Below are 26,178 nucleotides of genomic sequence, written 5' to 3'. Positions count from 1 at the left end.
TCCTGGAGAAGCCCAGGATTATGAGGGCTCAAAGGTGGCTTAAAGCCACGTTTGCCCCACTCATCTCCTGGACTGTGAATTGTGTGCCGCACCTCTTCGAGAACAGAATTTCAGCCTTTGTCTCCAAAGCTTTAGAGTCAATTTAACTTTGGTGTCTGAAGGGTTACTTGATTTCTTGGAAAACCATTGTGATTCCTCAGATCTCGACGCCTTCTTCTAACAATCACTTTGTTCACTTGAATTTTTTTTTACTCTTTGGCAATCTCACAATAGCATTCAATAGACCTGTAAGCACAGTTTAGCAAATTAAAAACACATTGGCTTTCCTAATGTCCTCACTTCTGTTACTCATAAAAAGTCATACACAAATGCCTCAATTCTCCAGTGTATTTGGACAAACTGTATTATAGGTGGTACAAGGAGCAAAGCCTGTAGTTAAAGTTGCCCAGCAGTATCTAGTATAAGATCTGGTTTTCACTTGTTTTTGTAACTTTCCCAAACTTTAACTGTTTGGGTTGAAAAGTTCCATGCTGGTTTCTGCCTGAGGCTACAGCCTGAAGTTCCGTGATGGTTCTGCCTGAAGTTAGCTGCTTTTTCTTTTTAACTTCAGCTATTTCTCAGAATGATGTTATGGAAAAATAAATTGTTTTGCCCACATTAAAAATATCTCACATCAGCCATTTTGCTGAGAAGCCATACCATCCCTATACTTTGGAGAAGTGACCAGAAATTTGGCAGATGGGTAATTTTGGTGTTGGACATTTCTTTTACAATCCCCATGAAAATCTTGACCAAGTAATGAGCCTCTGAAGAACTCAGTTCTCACAGGCTCAGTAGAGATTTTGGCATCTAAATTTCCCAAAGAGTCTGTCTCTGCTGAGCATGCTCCATTCTGTCATAGCTCTTACAGATGACTGGACTGTGCATATCCCATTCCTACATTGCAACTGAGCACGCTCCATCTCAGGGCTGCAGAGGCTGAGCAGGACTTCTCCTTTTCTTGGTCTTCTGTGGAATGCTGTGGTGTTGGGTGTGATGTTGTACTCTATATGATTTTATGAAAATATGCTAATGAGTGTGAATATAATGTAACTGGAATATGCTTCATGCAAAAGGTCTCTTGTAAGGTATCATTACAAAGCTTATAATCTACTGAGTGTGGTCATCCTATTTGTATAAATGTATGATTTTTGTATCTGAAACTAGAAATATGAAATATAACCCTGAGGTCCTATTTTAATTATGCAAAGTGTCAGCCATTAATGGTGGGTTGGAATCTTGATGGCTCCGATTAACCAGGACAATTGACTGTTATTTGGCTCTGTTTACTTGTAAGTCTTCCTGTATACCTGTGTGCTGGCAAGTGGGTAATGAAGTCTTACAGTGATCATGTGATCATGTCACCTGAACTGGAATCCATCTTTAACCTGGTGCTTTTCCATTTAGAAGGAGGGGCGGGAACCCAGAGAGGAACAAAGGATTCCTGCCTTGTGAAAAAGATCTATAAGGGGGTGGAACAGAACACGGGGGGCTGCAGTCATGAGAAATCCCCTAGCTACCACCTGAGCTGGAACAAGGGCTGTACCAGGGGAAAGGATTGGGCCCAGACTAGGAAGGTGTACAGTCTGTGATAGAAGCTTGCTAAAACATCTCTGAGGGTGAAATTTTATCTGTATTCAGTTTTCTTACTGTATTAGGCTTAGACTTGCATGTTTTATTTTATTTTGCTTGGTAAATTCACTTTCTTCTGTCTGTTATTACTTGGAACCACTTAAATGATACTTTTTGTTTTTAATAAAACCACTTTTTACTTATTAATTGACCCAGAGTAAGTATTAATACCCGGGGGGGAGAGGGGGGACAGCTGTGCATATCTCTCTATCAGTGTTATAGAGGGCAAACAGTTTATGAGTTTAAGCTTTATACAGGGTAAAACAGATTTATTTGGGGTTTGGACCCCATTGGGAGATGGGTACTGAGAGCTGGAGACAGGAACACTTCTTAAGCTGTTTTCAGTTAAGCCTGCAGCTTTTGGGGGACATGGTTCAGACTTGGGTCTGTGTTTGCAGCAGGCAAGCGTGTCTGGCTCAAACAAGGCAAGGTACTGAAGTCCCAAGCTGGCAGGAAAAGCAGACTCAGAGGTAGTCTCAGCACGTTAGTTGGCAGTCCCAAAGGGGTTTCTGTGACCCAACCCATCACACTGGGCACCAGAATCGATAGGGATAATCCCTCCTGTGCTCTCAATGCTTTCCTGCTGCTACCCAGGCAGCATGGAGGAAGAAGTTCCTCTGTGGAATGCAGAAGGGGATGAGGAGCTGGCCCTGGGGTATAGCAAGTAAGTGTGTGTCTGGGACCAGGACATGAAGCTGATGGAAGTGGATGGGGAATGGATGAATGGTGAGAGGTTTTTTGCAGGAGTGGGTGGGTGAAGTTCTGTGGCCTGTGTTGTGCAGGAGGTCAGACTAGATGATCATAGTGGTCCCTTCTGACCTAAATATCTATGAATCGAGGCTGGAGGGGCTGAGGGAGAAGGGATCAGGCTTGGGCGGGAGGAACAGGGGCAGAGAAGAGTCTTTGACCACTTGAGTATATTTGCCTTAGAACCTGGAATAGAACCCAGGATTCCAGTCTCACCATTCTGTTAGTGGAAGGAAATAGCTGTGAAACCCACTAGCAAAATATGTGCTTCATCTCCTTCTATTGGCTGGCTCACAGAGGATGATAAACTACTATTGCTATCAATTACTCTGTTAGATCAAGTGGCAAAGATATGTGTTATGGATCTAAAGCTTCCCACCCTGTTGGTGAACTGTGTTGGAATCAACATGGTTCCACAGGATGAAGCTTGTTTTTTCAGTTTAATTTATTAAAACCCAGGAAATAACATACAAAAATACTATGTTAAAAGAACGTTATTAAGGGTACAAAATCAAGCACTCAAAAGTTAGGAAATGTCAGAAGTAAGGTTGCCTGTGCAAACTTAATTTGGCCCCCTTGTGCATGTGTTTTATGACAGATTTAAAATACATGTTCACACATCATTTCCACAACACAGCCAGCATACAGCACAAATCATGGGTAAAAAGCACATCAATACAATTGTTTGATATTCAGGAACACCTCCCTTCCCTGCTGCCCCAGCCCTCCAAAAATCAATCAATTTTTTAAATTTATTTTTAATTCATTTTCAATACCATGGCCATGAAGCACAACTGAGGCTTGCCGCTTCTTGGCTTATTCCATCCTTTGCATGAACCAAAATGAGATGAACAACCTAATTATCCACAAAAAGAACAGGAGTACTTGTGGCACCTTAGAGACTAACCAATTTATTTGAACATAAGCTTTTGTGGGCTACAGCTCACTTCATCGGATGCATAGGTGCCGCAAGTACTCCTGTTCTTTTTGCGGATACAGACTAACATGGCGGCTACTGTGAAACCTAATTATGATGTCTTCTATTTTGAGTTCTAGAAAGACATATATACCAAAAATTTTTTTAGTCTGTTCACTGCCCAATGCTGTGATTGGAATAATTTCTTTGGTGCAAAGCTGCTGCCTATAAGGATACCTAGACAAACAAAAGGTGAAATTCTGGCCCCATTCAAGTTAACAGGAGATTTTGCCACTGACTTGGATGGGGCCAGATTTTCACACACAGGCATTACATGGTGTCATAAGCATTACAAATTAATGGCCCATTTTCAGGGCTGTCTTGCTTTCTCTTTTATAAAGTGTGTACATCTTCTACCTTTTGTTCTAGATTTATTATGTTTTATATTGGTCTGGTTGACATGTTTAGAAAGGTATTTGTTTCCCTCACTGAATTACGCTGATCTTATAGATCTGTTTTCTATGGGCCACTCATTTCTCTTTATCATTACCAGCTCTTCTTCTAGGATTACAGCAGGCAATTCTGTTTTTCTGATACTACTTACTTTCTCTTAAAATAACTAATTTGTTTCGATTCCCACTTCTCTGCTCTGTTCTGTGCATCTGCTCTCAGTCATGACAAAGGTAAAGAAAGCATGAACATCTTTCTTATGGCTCCCCTACTTGCTGCAAATGTTCTGGTAAATCAGTGTTATATTATCTCTCTGTATTATGTCTGATTTCTCCCACTAGCTGTGAGCTGTGCGTCTTTGAAACCAGATGCCATGGTTTCCATTGTTGCCTCTTTCTGCATTGGGTCTGACTTTGAAACATACATTCTCACAACAGAGAAACCATCTGCTACATGTGGGGACTTAACAGCACTAGGCATAATGTTTCTTTATAGCTATTTACAAACGTGCCCAAATACTGCAAGAGAATCAGACATAATAGGATTTAAATGCCCATTCAATGCATAGCCCTGCGGTAAGGCCATTTTCACATAATCTTGCATTGGATTACATTATACTGAATTTCATTTTAGTTCCTGTTTTCTAGTGTCATGTAGTAACTTGGAACAGGAAATCTGCTCTCAGTATCTGTTCAAACAAATGTGTTTTTAATGGTATGGTGAGTGTTATGAAGTTTAAACATAGTTGAATCTACACCTAATGTTTCTGAAGGCTCTATTTTAAGTAGTATTTCAGCATATCCTCCTGTTCCTGTTTAGAATTGCTAACTCCAGTTCTGTTCTACTCCTTATAATATGGACTATAAAATAGCTTGATTTATTCCTTTTTCTTATTTATGACCCTTTGTTTAGGTATTTTGGATATTAAGGGCCAGATCTAGGTGACACACTAATTGTCCTTTAGTGTCTTTAGAGGTATACTTCTGTCAAGGTTCCTTCCCCACTCTGAACTCTAGGGTACAGATGTGGGGACCTGCATGAAATACCCCCAAAGCTTATTCTTACCGGCTTAGGTTAAAAAGTTCCCCAAGGTACAAACTTTGCCTTGTCCTTGAACCGTATGCTGCCACCATCAAGCATTTTAAACAAAGAACAGGGAAAGAGCCCTGGAGACGTCTTCCCCCAAAATATCCCCCCAAGCCCTACACCCCCTTTCCTGAGGAAGGCTTGGTAAGAATCCTCACCATTTTGTACAGGTGAACACAGACCCAAACCCTTGGATCTTAAGAACAATGAAAAAGCAATCAGGTTCTTAAAAGAAGAATTTTAATTAAAGAAAAGGTAAAAGAATCACCTCTGTAAAAATCAGGATGGTAAATACCTTACCGGGTAATCAGATTCAAAACATAGAGAATCCCTCTGGGCAGAACCTTAAGTTACAAAAAGACACAAAACCAGGAATATGCTTTCCATCCAGCACAGCTTATTTTACCAGCCATTAAATAAAAGGAAATCTAACGCATTTCTAGCTAGATTACTTACTAACTTAACAGGAGTTGTAAGGCTACATTCCTGATCTGTTCCCAGCAAAAGCATCACACATACAGACAAACCCTTTGTCCCCCCACCTCCAGATTTGAAAGTATCTTGTCCCCTCATTGGTCATTTTGCATCAGGTGCCAGCGAGGTTCTCTTAGCTTCTTAACCCTTTACAGGTAAAAGGGTTTTGCCTCTCGCCAGGAGGGATTTTATAGCACTGTATACAGAAAGGTGGTTACCCTTCCCTTTGTATTTATTACAACTTCCTAACAAAATTAAAACTGTTTGAGTCCCTAAGTAGAAACAGTCTCTCAATATCACTAACAGGCAATAGGTGATGCTACAGTACACATGTGTACCCACATTGTGACTCTGTGAAAGAAGTAGGAGCCCTGCAGGTTTAGTCCAGCTAGATATTAGAGATCTGTATCTAGAACAAATGGAAAAGTCACATTTAACGAACAGTACCGTTGGTGTATATGATGAGTGTAGGGACTGTCTGCTCAGAATGAAGTTGCTGTTGCAATTTTTTGTACTTCTAGTTGTCAAAGTATCTATCTAAAAAAGAAATAAAACGGGCTTTTCACTCAATACTATTCATGTTCTTATACAGCCGCATCACTGATGTATTGGAAAGCCTCCAATGCTGTTTGAAAGCTGTTACTACAAGTTTTTTACATACTGGCTGATGGGGCTTGCTGTGATTCACAAAGCCCTGGAAAATGGGCAGATGTCATTGCAATGTTTTTCTCCTAATAGTGCTTGGGACTGGAAATATGGGTCCCCCACTTTCCTGCCTCATTGTGCATCATTTGAATTATCTTGGAAATATCTATGTATGGTTGCTTAATATGGCTTTATTATTCCCTCCAGAAATCTGCATGTTTCTCCTATATACCCATTTTGTAGATCTATAAACGTGTTTAAAGTTTTCCACTCGGTGGGTGGGAAGCAAATGTGATGAATTTGCCACTTACAACAGATTCTGTTGGCTCCACAATTACATGTTTTGTGCAAAAAGGAAGGCAAGTTCGTTTTATGGAGGCATGAATTACACTGTCTGTGAAGTACTCGCACAGGTGTCACAAAAAAGGAGATGTTCCTACAGGTTAATAATACGTTAGCACTTATTATCCTTAGAACCCTTTGAAAATATTAAAGAATCCTCACAAGACCATTATGACGGTAGGTGTTATGCATAATTGGCAGATGGGGAAACTGGGACGGAGAGGTTGATTTGCTCAACTTGCCCGTGACTTAGGGTTAAACCAGAATTAATCATTACAAATGTTCTCATAGAATCCATCACTATAGGATTTGAACAGGCAGGTGAAGTTGGGAGTTTCCTGGTTCCCAGTTCTCTAATCAGACCAGTAGACTCCCACCCCTTTTAACATCGTTCTCTGCAATTTTTCAGTGTTCCCTGGTAGTAATATTGTTAATCGGGAATAATGTATCTTAAGTGGCTGTCCTTCCAACCGGGCAGTCATAATCCGCAAATATTAATATAAAAATGACAGTCCCACTCCCATTAGCCTTACTGCAATTCTCAGTGTTTAAACAAACATTACATTGTGGAGGGAAGAATGGATTGTGCATGTCTTAAGTATGGCAAGGAGAAAGCTGGAGACCAGACCCCCTTAAGGGCTTCTCTTCTACTTTTAATATACTGAAAGGGGATTTTCATGACTCTTTGCCACCTGCACATGATCAACAATCTTATCTGCACACACAAGGTCAATACACCTATTAGAAATGTTTATTATTTTAGTCAATGTTGTTGACTTTGGCAAGTCTGGACAGCTCAAGGGATTGGTAATGGAATCTAGTCCTTTACCTCTAAATTGCCAGTTAAAATCCAGCCCTAGGCTGGAAGATGTTACTGTTTCATATAGCTGTGCTTCATATTTTGCAGTTATGATCCCATTCCTAGTGGACAAGTACTCAAAAACCACGTTCACAGAGGGAACTAATTTACATGCTTGTTTGCCTCACTAAGCAGAACAAACAACAACTGAATAGACATGTAGACTGTACTGTCTTCCAAAATCTTTCTCCAGAGATGGACCCCCACCTGCTCCAGGTCAGAGTTTGGGTTTGGGCATAAGAGGGGACAGTATGGAGATGCTTGTACAGTAGCTATATATTCTGTCGGTAAATAGAGGACTTTGGTATCCATCATCTTTCACTAAAACTAAGTTCACGTGAAAGATCTTAATAGATTTTTTTTTAAATCAACGTTTAACAATAGTCATATCCCGGTTAAAGTGTTTCAAGTGTTAAAATGTTCATAACTTAGCACCAGCTTGAGCACAGAGGTTTTTGTAATACTCTCCATAAAATGTTTTTGCTGATCTTTAGAGAGAGGGGGAAAAAAACAATGGAAATCCTGAATTAATATCCAGGCTGCTGAGAGGAACTGAAGAGTATATTAGTCTGACAGCTAGTGACAAAAAGTCATGTTCGTCTACTGTTGAGGCAAATGAAGTATACGGAAGGAAAGGATGCCTGTTAGGAAAACTTGCACCATAATGTAGCAAAATGCACGTTGAGAATATATTTATGCCCCATAAAATTGCCTGCTCTTTAATGTGCTCTTTCTACTTTTTTAAATAAACAATCAAAGCTGTTCTTCCTCTGGCAGCTTCCCAGGAACGACATGTGTTTCAGCATCTTAGCCATTGAAACTTTCTGACTCAAATCCCCCATTTCCTTTCTCCATCTAATTTAGTTCAAATGCCATTTGGGGTGCATGTAGCACGTAGCATGCATTATTTTTATTTTTTTCCAGGTCACCTATTGCTTATAGATTGACAATGTGGAAACACGTACAGCACAGGCAACAGCATTGCAATCCACCTACCTCACCAGGATGTTTCGCCCTTCAACTGGAACCACCATTTGTACAGTAGGTAGGTGGTTTTAGAGTCCGTTCAGTCCTTGATTTTCATGCTGAGACTGCCAACAGTGTAGCTGACTAGTGCAAATTGTGGTGGCTTTTGTGAAGTGGATCCCTGTCAGCTGTGTACTGGGTCATGGCCTCTAGCTCACTTTGCATAGGACACCAAACAGCCATCTGATGGTGAAGACTCACCAAGGACATCTACAGTGCAATTTAATGTGTAACTGAGGCTTGGCTATATCTGCCTCTGCTGGCTTGAATCTAGGTAGCTCTGATAACAAGAGCAGTGAAGACATGGCAGCACAAACCTCAGTGCAGGCTAGCCTCCTAAGTACATACCTGGGGTCCCTGGCTGGCTTGTACTTGGGTGGCTACCCTGTGCTGAAGCTTGCGCCACCATGTTTTCACTGCCCTTGTTACATGAGCTACCTTGATTAAAGCTAGCACAGGTAGGCATAACTTGACATTACACCTTAAATTGCAGTGTAGGCATACCCTTAGATGCTACTGCCCAGGGCTCGGTTTAAATTGATGTCCTAGAACACAGAGGCTTTATGTTTGATTTCCAAGCACTTGAACTCTCCAGTACCTCAATAAGAACTCATTTGAAAACACTTGCATCCCTTCATAAGTTTCTCTAAAGACACAGTGCCTCCTAGAAAGGGGCATGAAGCTTATAGCTAATTGACTTTTAGAGATGAACATCTGACCAATCTAAACAGTAATCTCTGCATTACATTTTCTCCAGAGTTCTGGGCATTTTGTTAAACTTTTTAAAGACAGAAATATGTAAAATATCTTACACAATTATTGGAAATAATTTTATGGCTCTTCACTTTTCCTGGGTTATTGTTTGCTCCTATCTTCCTAGAGAAGTTGCTAAGCTACAGTAAGATGGTGGGTGATAAATTCTTCATGTAGTGATCAAGGCATACAGTAATGGTGACCATTTGGTTAGGCAGAAAGTTACTGCCAAATAACAGGTGGTTTTCACTCTGTGTGTGTGTTCAGAGAACTCCTTTCATCACTGTAATCTTTGGTTATTGCTGAAGGCAGACATGGGTGAGATGAGTAAGCTTTATAGGGAAGTAAACAAAAGAAAACTAAAGGAACTAAAATAAGATGGGTCTCCTATGTTTATTCAGACAGAGATGTCAGATTATATGCAAGAATGTTGAGAAGCCACCTGTAAAACCAATCCCACTTCTAACCTAGAAAATGGACAGACTGTCTCCTGGTGACAGAGACCTTCTGACAGTATCAGAGTATGTGAAACTGAAGGCTTCCTGTGTCTCCTTTGCTGAAAACAAAATTGGATTTATACTGTCACTCTCCTTCACCAGTGCCTTCTGGTTTCTTCTCTGTTTTATTTTCAACTCATTACTACACTCTTTTCATTTTTGGAATTTTCCTATGTGAAAGTCTGTACTACATGCTCCAGAGGACACAGCTGGGATTGGATATATTTGTCATGTCAGTGGAAGTAAGATTTTTGGTTACATTAATCCACACCTAAATTAATATTGCATTTATTTGATAACCCACAAATTCTGCATTTGAGGGGAATGCGTTTGTACATAATCTCTGTCTACAGTTGCAAGATCATGTCCAAAACTTGCCTTTCCTTCCTACATAGTATCTCTAAGATCTATCCTTTTCTCTTTGTCCAGAGAGCTATAAATTTTTCTCTTGTCCCATCTTGATAACTTTCTTTTCAGACACCTTTCTAATGCCCACAGTGCCCTGCTCCAGTCTGTACAAAATGCTGAAACCAAGATTTTCTCCCTTACCCATGAATTTGACCACAGTAGCTCCTCTTTGAATCCCTGCACTGTTTTTCCCAGCTTTTATCTTCCCAACCCTATCCTGTATTCAGCTAGTCCGAGGATGCCAGCTTCATCACTCTGCTTATCACCTTTTCCCACAACTGTTTCTACACTTCCTTCTACACTGCCCCTCTACGCATGGAAGGCCTTGCCTGTGCTGGTCTGCAGATCCACTACCTGCTCTTCTCTTAAATCCTCCTTGGAGACCCACTTCTTTTTGTGAGGCCGGCAAGAAATTTACCAGTTAAATTTCCTACTTATTCATCCTACATATTTAGGAAAAAATGTGCCACAAACTCTCCTCCATAGTGTACACTAATATTGCTGAGTTAATATGTAACCTTAATGTTGCTTCTGGTCATTCTTCCTAATGTCTTGTTGTTATCCTCACTGTTGTATCCAAAATTTGTTTGTAAGCTCTTGAGTAAGGGATCTTGTCTTTCCATCTGTCTTGGGAGGTGCCTAGCACATGCTTGGGTAAAGTTAAGAAATATTTTCTCAGGGAAACTTTGGCCACAAGAACTTTTCTTCTTCCTCCTCACCCCCAAAAAGGCAATAGGATCTATCTGGAGTCACCTAAAACTGGAAATGAGGTCCTACGGCTCATTAGAGTAGGAGCAATAGAGTAAGGAGAAGGCTCTGGTGGTGGTCGGGTTTCCCTTAGTTTGAGTTCAGTGATATTTAGTATATCTAGTAAACATCTAGGAGTTAGTTCATATCCATCTTCTGTGAATCAAGCGCAGAATTTGGTTCGTGAACCCCATACACAGATGGAACAATCCATGCTTTGCACAACCCTAACTGTAACCTCTCTTGATTCCTGATCTCAGATTGTACAATGATTTCAACACTAGGTTTTTGCTATCTAATATTTTCTCTACTAGATCTCAACATATGACCTTGAACCTTTCTAATGGAGCCTTCAGGCTTTCAGTTTAAAGTGATAATTTTTAATAAAGCCTGCCAACATATAGAATCAGACTGCCTATGAAATTCTGATTGTCATTTACAATCCACTGAAACTTTGCTTCATTAGCAGTAAACTCCTTTTGGACATCTGTAACATGCCACGTTTGGCCAAATTGAATAAGGCACAGCACAAGGCTGGGCAACAATGTGATCAATTTCAGAAGAGATTAGTATTTGCTGAAAAATTACCAGTATTACAAAACTTTGTCTATAGCACCAAGTAAAGACTAGGGTTGGCTCAATCACTTCAGAGGTAGCAGACCTGATTCTGATCTTTGCTTATTCTTTGAAACAAACCCAAATCAAACAATTTTTGTGGCTCAAAAAGTTAATTTAGTTCAACTATTTATCATTCCGCTATGTTGTTTGGGAGAAGAGGTACTGAGCTACTGTGAGAGGATGCTCTCCTACAAGAGCTGAAATGCTGTGTGAAAAGCTGCTCTTACGAGATTCCCAGGCCTTCGTGGAAGGACAGTTACATATGTTCTCACAAGTTCTCATGAGTGTTTCACTCCAGCTTTGTTCTGACCACAGACTCTGGAAGTTCAGATACAATAAGCATCCAGATCTCAGTTATCTGAACCAAATTTCTTGAGGTTTGTCCATCACTGGTGAAGATGCTTAAAGTTACACTACAATCCAAATTATTTCCCCCCAAAAGTTCCCATAGTCGATTGTCCAGTCTGCAATTAGGGAAGTGCCATGACCACTTCTGCTATGTATAGTAAATAACAGTCCCTAAAATGAAACTGATACAAATCCAATGATGAGAAGTGAAGGAGTTAAAAATTCCAGTAAATGAGCTCTCGATGAAATTGAACTACGTTGGTGCAGAGTCTCTGAATTCTATTAGTTTTGACAACCTCGGTTATTCTCGTGCGTCTCATCATCTGTAAAGCTAACAAGGGCTGATAAGAGATGATGAGGCACCACACCGGTTTGTATTTCAGAATTCATAAATATTTCACAATACCATTTTCTTACAATCAGATACATTAGTTTGTCGAGTGTAGATGTTGCTGAATATTCACTCTGTGCTGAGGTTTAACAAAGGCACTGCAAGGATAAACATTTTTAAATCAGCAGATATAAGTCATGAGTTGGTGCTACATACTCCACAGTTATTTGCTTTCAAATGCATGTTCTAATTTTAGTAAAATTGTTGAATTTTGACCTCTAGGAGCTGCTACTGTCTTGCTTGTAAATATACCGTTATGCTTCATAGCTGTCACCCTCTGCCCATCCCCCACCGATTGATATCTTTTTTTTATTTTTTGAGCTACTTCAAAATTTTACACTATAGTCAGATATCCAAGGGTGAATTTAATTTGGAACAAACCTTGGTCTTGACATCACAAATTTTATTAGGGGATCAAACAATGCAACATACAATTTTCTCAGGCTGCACTTCATCTAGAGATACTTGAGATTCTAAAAATTAAGTAAATCGGCTGAATGTTTGAAGTAAAAAAATTATATGTAGTACAGTGTGGCCAAACTCTCCCCAAAGTAGCAGTTATTCTTTTTCCTGCTATAATAAGATGGAGCACACAAATATCACTTGATTAACAGCTGCAGTGTTAATTTCCCTTTTTGGTTGCTTGACTCACAGCAAGAATCATGTCAATGCAGCAGAGAAGCAATTAAATTGATTTTAATCTTTGTCAGAGAAGATAACATGCCTCTTTCTTTTCTCATTTAAATAATTAAAGTTTCAGCAGGTATTATTTCTGGCTTTAAAGAAATTGGTATCTTAATGTAATAGAATCCTTGTAATTATACACTTAATGGTTCTTAAGAAGTTAATCATGGTTGTTCATTTAAATGTGTGTGTATATGTATATATTATTTATTAAACTTTTATTTGCTTTGGTGGTTATGCTTTTCAGAGGGTGGAACATATAAAAAGTGAAATTCTAAAAAAAACCTTCTCCTTCTCATTTCTTATATTTTGTCTTTCGAATTTTTATTTTAAGCAATATTGTCACACTTCAGCAAATGTTTGAAAAATCTTTTATTAAACCAATTCTCATTAAGAGGAAGATGAAGCGTTTAGTTGTCTCACTACAATGAATTACTTTGGTGAAAAAAATTAATATAATGAGGAAAAAACAAATATTTTTGTATCCGTGCCATTGTACAAACTAAACTTCATTAGGAGCACAGTAAATACAGTTGCACCCTTTTGACCTGAGTGGCTAGTCACACTTGGTGCTCTAGGGAGGGTTCCAGATGGGAGCAGAAACAATGCCCAGTGGAATCTGCCATCTACATGTTGCTAGTTTCTGGGCAGACTCAGTTATGCTTTATTTTAGGTGCGGTGCTTTAACTGTCCCTCACAACTATCTTAAATGAAGGGTGCATTCACACATAATTTTCAGCAAGGTTTCAATTCAACCCATAACAAGGTTTAACCCAGCTCAAACAATATTGTTACCCTTTTTGGCCTGAGTGGTTAGCCAATATTTGAGTGCGGGCAGGTTATTTACATTAGTAGGAGAAATTGATGATGGAGTCAGGGTAGTCTATTCATGCAGTCCTGTTAATTTACAAAGAGTGTACATAAAGTCTTGTTTCCCTTAACACAGTAGGAATCAAACAGAAAGAAGTTTCTTTGTTCACATTTCCAAGCCTGACTTCCCAGCCAGTCCCAAAAGCTTTCTTTCTTCATTTTCTTTCAGGGCCACACTTCCATTGCTTCACTGGATGCTTCTCCTGCTTCTTTTGCTGCTTCTGGGTGTTTCAGCTCATGGACACACACACCTCCAACAAAAAAATACTCAATGAAACTCCTCTGTCTCCATAGTGCAGTTTCTGAGCAGCCTTGCATGTGACCTGTGTTCTGGTTGGAGGCTCCTATTGTCTCAGCTATCTTACTCTAAAATGGAACTTTATTGCTTCTGACCTTTACCCTGAATGAAGGGCAGCTCTCACACCCACCAACTTCCACAAGATTTCACCCAACCTCCATCATAACTATATTGTAAATGGGTGAAATTTGAGATTATGATATTTTTGTGAAATGGAAGAAATTTTATTTAAAAAATTGCAATGTAAATGGTGACTCAAAAATGTGTGGTGAACATTCATTCTCTCTTTGATCTGAGTTGCTTGGTAGGTCATCACTGGTCACATGATATTGGTTCTGATTTTTAATTGGCAGAGCCCTACCCGAGGTTAGCAGAAGTCACACAGACTTATTTTCTGAGAGGAGTGCCTGCTTATTCTGTGTGCTTGCTCTTTCCCAAATCATCCCTCTCATGCAGCAAAAGCCACGGGAAAGGGGCTTTTTGTGAGGGGAAACTTTGTGAAGAAACTTCTTGTGAGTTTACCCTGCATCGTCCTCAGAGACATGGAGTCCTCCCTCCCCAGTAAAAGCTCTGTCATATTGATGGAGTAGGAAGATCCCAATGGAAAAAGGTGAGAAGCTGCTATATACAGGCAACATATCAATAAGGCATCCTCAAAAGAAAACCTCGCGCAGGGGTGGCCAACCTGTGGCTCTGGAGCCACATACGGCTCTTCAGAAGTTAATATGCGGCTCCTTGTCTAGGCACCGACTCTGGGGCTGGAGCTACAGTTGCCGACTTTCCAATGGGCCAGGTGGTGCTCACTGCTCAACCCCTGGCTCTGCCACAGGCCCTGCCCCCACTCCAGCCCTTCCCGCCTCCTCCCCATAGCCTGCCATGCCCTCGCTCCTCCTCCTCCCTCCCAGAGTCTCCTGCATGCCAGGAAACAGCTTATCAGGAGGGAGGGGGAGGTGCTGATTGGCGGGGCTGCTCGTGGGCGGGAGGTGCTGGGAGCAGGGGGGAGCTGTTGGGAGGCTGCTGACATATTACATGTGGCTCTATGTCAATGTACATTGATAAATTCTGGCTCCTTCTCAGGCTCAGGTTGGCCACCCCTGACCTAGAGGAAATAATAAATCAGTGGCATGACCAGCTAAGCTGGAATGGGATGATTTTTAACCAGCACTCATGAATATTTTGCATTCAGTAAACACAGAAATAGGAACTCGTGGTTGTGCTGTATGAACCACTGGAAGTTACCGGATCATGAAACTACCTATTTTCCCATCTAGTGAAGTTGGATGTTTTCTCTGAGAATTGTCAATTACTGGATGACCTCAATGAGTTATGTTGTGTCCGCCATGTTGTTTGCATCACACCATTACTAAACTTTCTGAGTTACAGCAAGATGAATTATTTCCTGAATTTTAAAAATGAAATGCCTTTTCAAATTTAAAATACAGCTGTGGAATTGAGCAACACCACATATAAGCAGCAGGGAGCGCACAAACATCTGATTTATGGTACGCTTGGTAAGAGCAAAGTATTTCTTTTACTTGTTATTATATCCCAAAATAATTTTACTTTTTCTCCTGCCTAGAAAAATGCTAACACTTTCTGCAGTAGCTAAATATAAGTCTTCTCTTACAAAATATCTTGTAAACACAGCCTCTGCATTAGAACAATGCCCAAAAGACACAAATTGTTCCCTCTCATATTTTATTACAGCAAATGCTCAAGTGAAATTTAAAGGCAATTGTATGGCAAATTTTTTTTGTCTTGGGGCTTTTTTAGTTACTGAAAGGAAATAGACAAGCTACTTTTTGAGGACTGGGAGAGACTGTGTATTTGTAGTATTTATAATCTAAAGGGGCCATGCCTTGTAGCAAAGTGATCATTTGAATGAAAAAATAAGTTATCATATATACCATATGTCAAAAGTGACACATGAGCATTTCTTAGTACGTTGTGTGCATTCCATACTTCTCAAGACAATAAACTGTTTACACCACTTAGCCAAAAATTGATAAAGGCATTTATGTTTACAGTATCTTCGAACCTAGTTCCAGTGCCCCTAGAACTCATGATGTTTCATTATGGTTACAGGACTACAAAAATTTACATTGTCCTCATGTACTGGTATCAGTGAGTGACTTCACTTAGCCTCTTAGCACACAATACTGCTGTTTACGTTCTTGGTTATATGCACTCCTGTTGTACCTATGTAATATTCACGGTCAGACTAGCTTTTCACAGAACAAACATAGAGTTAAGGTTTTCATTTCCATGTTGTTCTTTAATATGGACTGATCTCTTACATATGAAACAGACCGACAGCTTTGACTGTGGGATTCCTGAACAATGAATACTACATGTGACTGAACAAACAATCTACTTGTGCAAATGCTTGTTCTTCCATGGTTAAGGCAACTGAGAATGTGTATGCTGTGTGAAGGTGTGAAAAGTCTACTATTTCTGATAGTCAAACTTAAAATCTGTTTTGCTTGGTCTAATATGGCCAATTAACTTACTCTCATCTCATTTGTAGCACTGTGCCATATGGTGGATGTACATGCAGAGATTAACTGATTTACACCAGGCAGAAATTCCATGGAACAGAATTACAGAGGGGGGAACATGTTTAATAGACATATAATGTTTTTAATAAATGCACATTTTTAACCCGAATAAAGAAAAGCCACATAGCAGATGCTGACTTCTTCATTAGACTTTGTAACAGTGCACACTGATATTAATAGTAACATAAACAATATAGGGGATAGTTTCTTGTTTGATGACTGAAGAGATTCTTTAACTGAGAATCATAATGGAAAGAAATGCTAACTTTACAGAGAACTCCCATTCAGAGATCACATCCATATCCTGATGTAGCTGTATTGCCTTGCCTACCAAGTGATTATTGTAAGCATTACAGGCAGTCTGCAGATAAAAGATAATATTGTCTGGATAGATTGACATTAGCAATTATTTTCTGGGTTTTTTTGCTCTGTTTTATTTTCTATTTCATTAGAGTCCCTGGACAAAATATAATTAAAATGATTTGACTTTTCGTGCATAGGTTTTCATAGGACAAATCCATTATACTACATACTGACCAAACTATAACTTAAAGTTTCTGATGCAAGGCTGCTCACATTCAAACCACTTATGTATAGTTTTGTACAAGTGGATAAACCTAAACTTTTATCTAGAGTGACTTGGCAAATGATTTCCTAAGAACAATCTTAATTGAACACATGGGATCTTGATTCACAATCAATTAAAATTTACTACCAGATTATGATGCTGCTTTTTTAAAACCTACATTTTTAGGTTTTAAAAAAAAACTCCTCTGAACTTTTTGTATTTGCAGTTAGCACCCATAGCCAACAAGTGAAATACTTTAACAATCTTAATAGAAAACATGCTGCATGGGAAGGCTTTTTTTATTTGAACACTTCTCTCAATAGGCTTACGTTTAAAAAAAATCAAACCCAGCTCAAAATGTCCATAAGTCTGTTATAAAATGTCTTGTGTAATGAAAATCATATGCTAGAAGACATCATTTCCCTGAAAGATGATTTTGTTGTTCTTGATGAGGTACAAAATTAGAAACTAATTTGGCAGAAGACCTTCACCCTTCACATGAAGTAGTTAGTCATATAAAATTTATTGTTGTCAGCAAAAATTGATAGCAAATCATTTTAATATCTTTTTATGAAAAAATTACAAACTCAGGTATGATAAATAACAGCACCTCAAGCCTTCATCACCATGCATGTTAATAATGCAATACCTAACTATGCATGACACACACCATTATCAGAAAGCAAAAGATTTTCAACCTTCTTTGTTGCTTCACTTATTTGAATATTTTATCTAGGAACTAGTGATTGAAATCAGCTGGTGTGTCTCTGTGCACCGAATGAAGCTGTAGTTCGATCTTATCAAGGCTATCTTTGAGCTGAAACACATATCCAGAAAGACAATTTGTTCTGAAAGCAAATTCAGACTTTGTCAGTGACACTAATTACAAACATTCTTTAATAGCAAATTCAGTAATTGGAGTCACATATCTAGCAGTACACTATGGAGTACGGTATCCCTGTTTGGCTGAATCATATTCTGACCAGCGAGGCAATTCAAAATGATGGGGTTTTTGCTGAAAGAATACTCTGGGTTTGGCTATGATTCTGTAGGTATTGCCAGGGCGCTATGTTGTGGGTCATATATTGCTGCTTCTTTGAATAGCAGCAATGTAGGCACCTACCATCTGCTGCCTAGTGATTGTTGCTAAATCTAACACACGTTAGCCAGCATGAAGTTGGCTGGACAGGGGCATACCCTTTAGCATGCGGTGAAGCACAGGCTTAGCAAAGGATTTTCCTATTCACAAACACTTTACTGTTAAACAAGCCACAGCCGAGTTACAAATCTATGGAAATCAACAAACTCTTAAACACAACGCAACCCCCCTGGTCTGATCTTGCTACCCTTGTGAGTCCTTGGTCCAAATCCCTAGGCCAGGCAGCCCTTCCAGCTGTATTATCCTGGCCATCTTGCTTCAGGTGGCAGAATGGCTTCCCTTGATTAAAGAAACAGCCTCCTTTCTAACATATTCCACCCACCCACATCAATGGGTGGGGGAAATTGATGGGGCTGGCAGTGAAAAGGGGACAGTCCCAGTAGCAAGGGAGGGAGACACTCATCAAGCAACAATAGGTAGCTCCTCCCCTGGAAATCTGGCACCTACTGGCCAGCTGGGGAGAGGGATGCTGATTGGCCAGAATTCCCCAGCTCTCGGGATTTAGCACACTGGAGGGGCCATGTGGAGCCTCTTTCAGCTCTGTTCCAGCAGCCCACCTTAATCACTCAAACTAGGAATGGGAACCTGTCCTGACAGATGCCTGTTTAGGGGGTTAGGAAGGATTTTTTTCTCCTATGGGTCAACTGATGAAGGACCAGGGAGTGTATTGCCTTCCTTAAAACACCTGCAAGCCACAGTGGGCTAAGTAGGAACATACATGGTATCTAACTGAGGTACTGGTGTAGTGGTGTTTACTCGCTGCAACTTGTGACTGGTTTCCAGTGTGGTTAAGAGAATAAAATGAATGGTTCCCAGAGGTAAAAGAGCTGGGATTTTGGTGATGGGCCTTGGGCTTAATGTGATAGGATAAGACTTTGTGGGCCAAGGTCAAACCTTGTGGCCCTGGTAGGCTAAGGTGCCCACCCTGCTGCATCCTCTGTCCCCCTCGTAAGGGGAGGAGGGTGTTAGGACTAAGAGTGAACTGAGTCCTGGGGGGTAGGCTGAGTAGAGCCTGCCCTGCATTTTGGGATATATATTAAGGAGCTCTGTAACCCTGGTGCCAGTTACAGGTTATACGGTAAGGAGCTCTGTAACTCCTGCACTGGAACCAAGTAAATGCCTCGTATAGTATGGAGAGTATGGGTGATGGGCAGGTAACACCCCTGCCTTGTGTTAAACTCTAATAACAGTTGCATCTTGCCGCTTAATTCCTTGTATGTGTCAGTCCTCAATTTGCCACTGTGTCCACATCAATTATGTCAGTCTCTGCCACCTTTCTTGCCCATGCACTTCCACTGGGGAATTTCCAGGCCTAGCCCCTCCATTCTCTTCTAGGTAGAGAGTCATTCAAATGGCACCTAGTGGCAGCACACCTATTGTTCTAGTAGGGAGAGCCATTCAGTGTTGATGGCTGTTAATTGGTCTATCCTAGCTTCGCAGATGTAGTCTCTCCACTAGCTGTCAAGGTCCAGCAGCAAAACAGATGCTCTAATCCTCAGTGAAGGTTACAATCACAAAAGGCATTCACAAAATAAAAAGAAAAGGAGGACTTGTGGCACCTTAGAGACTAACAAATTTATTTGAGCATAAGCTTTTGTGAGCTACAGCTCACTTCATCCGGGGATGAAGTGAGCTGTAGCTCACGAAAGCTCATGCTCAAATAAATTTGTTAGTCTCTAAGGGGCCACAAGTCCTCCTTTTCTTTTTGCGGATACAGACTAACATGGCTACTACTCTGAAACAAACTAAAATGGAATTCATAATTTGACACTGGTACCCCTCCCACAAGCTGTCACAGTACGTTTCACAGTTAATTTTACATCATGTAAAAAGTATTTCTTTTTATCATTTTAACATTTGTTGCTTTTTAATATCATTGGGTGATTCTTAGGTTTTGTTGCATATGAAAATGTTAATAGGATCACCTGATTTACCTCTTTTATGCCATTCATTATTTTACATGCCTTCCTCATGTCGCCTCTTATTCTTTTCTCTAAGCTAAATTGTTATAATCCTCTTTAATTGCTCATCAGGTGGAGGTGTTTCCAAACATCCAGTGAATTGTGTTGCTTTTCTCTGGACCTGTTCTGTTTCTGCTATAAATTTCATTTTTAGATGAGGTGACCAGAAAAGAACACCATATTCAAGATGACTGTAATAATGATATACTTTTCAGTATTATCCTTTCTTAATATAATCTAAAATCCTGTCTGCTTTTTAACCATGGTTGTGAATTGTGCAGATATCTTCCTTGAGTTGTCCATAGCGTTTAAGAAACAGGTAGTATTAATAAAAAGAATAATACTGAAAATATTATACCACTTTTTACACACTGTTACATTCTCCCTCTCTCTCTCTGTCTTATTTTTATTTCTGGGAGTTGTTCAACTTTTTCCTTTTAACATATCATCTTGCATCTCTCTACATTAAATATCATACACTCTCATGTTGTGCTATTGTCTAGTTTTATTAGGTTCTTCTGGCATTCCCTACCATTTTTTTTGACTAACCTACATCCTCTTCTTCTCTTGCACACTAGTGTACTACATGGCAAGTGTGGAACCTATGCAGTTTAGTACTGTGGTCCCATGGTACTTCACTATTGATAGAGTCAGTAGAAGTGAATATAAGTTTTTATGACCAACACACTCAACTACTGTAGATGGAATTTGTTTGAGGTTTATTAACCAAATCTGTTACATAGGAAATCACTAATATTCTTTGTACCAAAACTTTAGTTTACTAATAAACAAACAAACAAACAAAAAACCAGTAGTAGTTTAAGTCCCTGTACACCATGTAGTCTCTACATGGCTAGAGTTATGCTTAAAGGAAAAATGAACACATTGTTTAAGTGGGAGAATTATCCCTAGTGTCTCTGAGACAGTACAATATGTGGCCAAAGAAACTATATCAATTAACCAGAAAAATATTTCTACAAAGTAACTGTAGCTATATTGTAGATCACAATTTTGTTAATCTGTAATGCAGTTTACAGTGGGGCAACAGTTCCTTCTCTTTAGTTAATTCATGCTACAACTTTTTAATAAAAACTAAGCACTTTAAAATGTTTATGAAAGGAATAAAATGTGGAAACAAATAGTGTTTGAAATCATCTTGTTAAACGTTAAATTATGAGGAATGAAAATAAGGATGTGGAATGTACTGTTCTGTTAAGTGTATCTTAAAATCTGTACCTTTTGCTACCTTGACAGAGTTGAGAGATTTCACTTTTTAATCATGCATCTGTGAATAGCTGCCTTCCCCAAAATGCTGTACAAACACAGTCCACACAATATGTGAGGTCTAAATTAACCCACTTTCTAGTGTTCGGCTTTATTAATAAAGAAATCAACAGTAAGACAACAGATATTTAGTTGAAGCATTTTCCTCAGGTAAAGCTACTCTTTCAGACCTCCCTCAGGACCATGCAGCTTAGATCCTCTTTCCCCACAAAACCATTCCCATCTGCCTTTTATTTAAGTAGAGGTAATGAGTCACTTGCCTCAGTGAGTCAACAGAATCCATGTAACTCTTTCGAGAAGAATCAGCGACTGCTAACAGAGTGGGATGTTTCAGGTAACAACTGTTGCATCATCTTTCACTGATTTGTTTTTCTTGATCAATGTACTAAATGAATTATTCAGAAATGACTATGACACATGAACTAAACCCTCAAAACAAAAGAGCATTTTATCTTCCGGTAAATATGATTTCAACAGTTCCAGTCTTGTAAGTCCAATTTAAAAACAATTCACAGCACTGCTTTAATTCGCGTATGCTGTAGTTATGGAAGACTTAAAAGCTACTACAAAAATAAAATAAAAGCAGACAGTTACTACTTTGGTTATGCATTGTGTATCATACATATTTGTGTCTGACTGCTTTCATTTTAGCTAGGTAAGAAAATATAACTTGCTGAAGGCGGTTACCTTCATTCAAAGCCAACTGAGACAGAGCTGGTGTTCAGTAATTATAGCCATACAGTTTCCAGGAGACTCCTCCTTCAGCAGACTTGTGGCTGTGTTCCCATTTGTAACGTTGTTCATTATATCCAACCTGCTGCCATCACTCCAGAGCTTTCAAAAGGCATTCTGTGGGCTATCGTGCTTCAGGACATGGATAATGAAATAGTTAGACTTGACGTGTATTATAATCTAACTTAACTTTCACTTGAAAAGTAGACTTAATAAAAGCAAGACTAAAAGGCATTTTACGTTTTTATAAGGAGTCTCATATGGTATTACCTGCTGTTTTTCATTGTGTTTCTCTTCTCACAGTTTTCCCTTTTGAGGGGACTGACACAAGAAGAATGGTGGACATTTCTTTATCTTAAAACACTTCACAAAAGTACAGAGGTAATCAGTAATAATGATCAATAATTTCAAATTGAAATTGGAGTGACTTAAAAAATTTATACATATATTTTGTATCAAGTCGATAACTGCTTGCTAGTGAAGACAGCCTTGTGTGTTTGATGAAAGGGTAAATAGCACTACAATCTCTTACAATTAAATTTATATACAATACAAAATTATAAAGCTCTTAAAAAAATCTGTCTTCCCTTACCATGGCACAATTTGGCACAATTCTAAAGGTATTAAAGAAACATATGTTCGTTACTGTGTTGTAGTATGTGTCAAGATGTGCCACACTATGAGCTGAACTTTAGAAATATCTAAATGCAGAGTAAATAGTAGACAAGGATCAAAAAATGAAAGTAGAGATCTGGGGTTGTAACAAAGAGCTTCTATAAACAGCATTACAATTTAAAACATATTTTGATTACAGTGGCACAAGCTTTTTTGCTTAGACAATAGCTAATAAAGATTGAAAATGTCCATCTTTCTCCTGGCTCAAGGGACTGATTCCCCCCACATTCACAACTGAATCTGTGCATTACTCCACAACACATCTTTTTTATGGGGAATAAGAGATCCAAAGAGAGAAATATTTTGCGGGAGGAGGAGGACATAGACTGATCAGAAGTCTCTAAATAGAGGACTTATTTCGGCAGCTAAATCTGTAACTAGAACAAACTCCACTGGATAGGTGGCGGATGAGCTCTGCCAAAGAGGTAGAGTAGGACCTATAGCATCACCAGTGTGTACATAGCACACAACTTTTCCAGGCCTCAAGAGATGTGGACAATGCTGAAGTAATTGTGTGAAATGGTACTGGATTAAAAACATCTGGTTCAATATGGGTAAGATGGAGGTGTGGCTGGCTGGCAGAGGGAAATGGTTTGGGAAACTGGCTGGAAGTGACCTATCTCCTTATTTAGGAAATCTGCTTTCCTGCAGTAGTGCCCAGCCTTAGGATCTCTCTATACTTATCACTTGTTCTAGATACATAGAAAAAGTGACCAGAAATGTTTCCTTTCATCTCTGGCTGGCCAGACAATTATGCCCAAATCTCTCTACTGCAGAACTAGCAAAAGTGATTCATGTTTTGTCACTTTCAGACTTAACTTGTCCAGCATGTTCTACCTGGGTTAGCCCTAAAGATTGCTGGGAAACTAAACTTGTGTGTTGGGGTGTAATACCCCTGAGAGGATATATTAGGCCAGGCAAGCCTAACTGACCAATTAAGCCGTTCGTAGGGGAGAGAGGCTACAAGGCCACTAATTAGAGGCAGGTGCACTGCAGCTGAGAAGTAACAGGAGGGGCCTGTAAACAGCCCAGGAGCTGTAAGTAGCAAGAGGCGCTGCAGAAAAGGCAGGCTGTAGTTACTCCTTGAGCAGAGGGAGTTGGGAGGCTGGTATACTGTACCCTGAGAGGGTGGGAGCCAGTGATGTAGGACGAAGCCCAGGGAAAAAGCAGCAAGGGATAAGACTGTACAGTCCTTGACTGCATGTTATAGGGTCCCTAGGCTGGAGCCCAGGGTAGAGGGTGGGTCTGGGTTCCCCTACCAGCCACTGAGTAGTGGCACAGGGCATTGGAGACGTCAGCCAGACAGTTGGTCCAGAAGGACTGCGATTTCCCTGGATGGGGAGGGCCAAGCCATGGACTGGAAGCTGCTGCTCCGAGAGCGAGAGAGAGGCTGCAGACAGAGAAGATGGGTAAAAAGACTGAGGAGAGTGAAGCATCTGGCAGAGCTGATCACCAGAATGGCCAGGAGGAGGTTCCACATCACAACCTGGTACAGACAATTGCAAGCTGTATCATTAGTTAGCCCTCTCACATGAGTCAGCTATCAACCGGTGGCTTGTTTAGACAATTCTCTTGATATATCTGTTCAAGCACACACACATCAAACCCCCATTATACAAATCTCTGGTTAATGCTGTTAACAGAAGAACTTAGATGATGGCTAAATTCTAAACTTGCTTGTTTTCAGTACATTCAATACTTGTCTTTTCTGAATCTGTCAACTAATTATGATGCCAGTTACAATGTTAGGTGTGGTTTTTTTTGTATGTATAGGTTTGTTTACTTAAAACTGGACAGAGACCATCAATTCATCTTAGATAGCCCTTTAAACATTAATGGACTTTTAGTCACACTGAACTGTGTAGGCCTGAAAGTAGAGAGCTAGAGTTGAAGGATGTTGTTGTCCATTTCCAGTCCCCTAGGCTACAGAGTCTGCAGAGAAAATTATTTCAGCTGCTTACCTTCATTATACTGCATGACTGGTTAAAAGATTTACATTATTTCTAAATTATAGGCAATTTTGTCCTGCTATGTAGTTTCTATTAAATATTGGCTAATATTTGCTAGGAAAACAGCATTTTAAAACTTTCTTGTTGCATATGGCTATAAGGAATTGAACACACAGGGTGAAATAGTGAGTTAACTGAAGTAAATGGCAATATTCCCATTGACTTCAATGGGGCCAGGATTTCAACCATTGTTTTTCTTGAGCACTATTTAGATGTAGCATAGGATGATGTCAATGATGCATTAATCTTACAAGTGATACTAAGATTTCATGTTACTTATGTCATGTTTGTGAAGCTGTTACTCAACATCTGTGACTAGCTGCCAAATACTTCACGGCTGAAATTATTGATGAACCATTAATAGTTCATTAGGTGGCAAGCAACACTACTCAGATGTTTTGTTTATCACTGTTAAAAAGGACAGGATGGTGGATGGTAGGCAAATGACTCAATGCTTCATATCCTGTGTGGGCTAACTGCTGGACACTGAAATGGGCATACTTCATCCTGTTTATAAATCTCTCTGAGGTCTGAGCTACTTATAGAAGGATTAATGTTCCTTGGAAACGTCAGTCAGAACTTTTCATTTTAATAACATGCCTGGTTGAATTCAAAACTGGCATTTTTATACTGACCCTGCGCATGAACTGACATGTCCTGATACATGTGCCACCCTGGATTTATAAAATAATAAAATTCCCACAATATATTGATCAAAACAATATTGTACACTTACAGAACTAGCCTCCTGGCTATTATATTTGCTATTTCTTACTGCTATTTCTTACTTGTAAATGCAACCTTGCTGCAGCCTTCCACAAATTGGAGCCCTGCTACAGTATTCCGAATTCAGTAGGGCCGCAGAACCACATACTTACTGTAAGACCTCATTTCTGGAATACATTAGCCTAATAACTGAAATGACTGTCTCAGATAATTTTTGGTTCTGCTCTATGAGAGGCAGGTCTACTGTCTTCCACTATGGCTCCTCATGCTCTGTGAGATGGAGAATTTCTTACCTTCTTGGTGTTTATCCACCTCAAGAAAAATAGCCTGCTTGGGGAAGAAAAAGAGAGTGAGAAAATGAAAACCGTGCTGTTTTCTTAATTTTATTTTTAATGTCATTGTAAATATGCCTAAAGAACAGGAAGGATGAAACGTCAAGCACTCAGAAGTTCAGAAATTCCAGAATTAAGGTTGTCTGTGCAATCTTTATTTGGCTTCCCTGTGCATAGACATTATCCTACAATCCTTCATTACATGATCATATACTAGTTTTTCCCTTATAAACCAATTAGCACAAATGATATTTCTTAGACTGAAACTTTCAGTTTAGAAGAGTGTTCAGCCATATGATAGGGGAAACTAAAGACCGCTTGCTACTTTTGTACCTGTCAAGGTT

At 39.6% G+C, this 26,178-nt stretch overlaps 1 long non-coding RNA gene across 2 annotated transcripts in view; it reads left to right on the top strand.

Annotated features, from left to right (window-relative positions):
- Positions 1-16,477, top strand: part of LOC311524865 — a 134,869-nt gene extending 118,392 nt beyond the window's left edge. For both annotated transcript variants that reach the window (XR_014712631.1, XR_014712632.1), the window contains 2 exons: positions 8,115-8,235; positions 13,702-16,477. This is a non-coding gene — a long non-coding RNA (uncharacterized lncRNA). The remainder of the gene's footprint in view (positions 1-8,114; positions 8,236-13,701) is intronic.
- The last annotated feature ends 9,701 nt before the right edge of the window (positions 16,478-26,178 follow it).

This window comes from Lepidochelys olivacea (assembly GCF_965140295.1).
Source record: "Lepidochelys olivacea isolate rLepOli2 genome assembly, chromosome: 8".
NCBI classification, from domain to species: Eukaryota; Metazoa; Chordata; order Testudines; family Cheloniidae; genus Lepidochelys; species Lepidochelys olivacea.
Note: the sequence above shows the minus strand (reverse complement) of the source record. Positions and strands in the feature narration are given on the sequence as shown.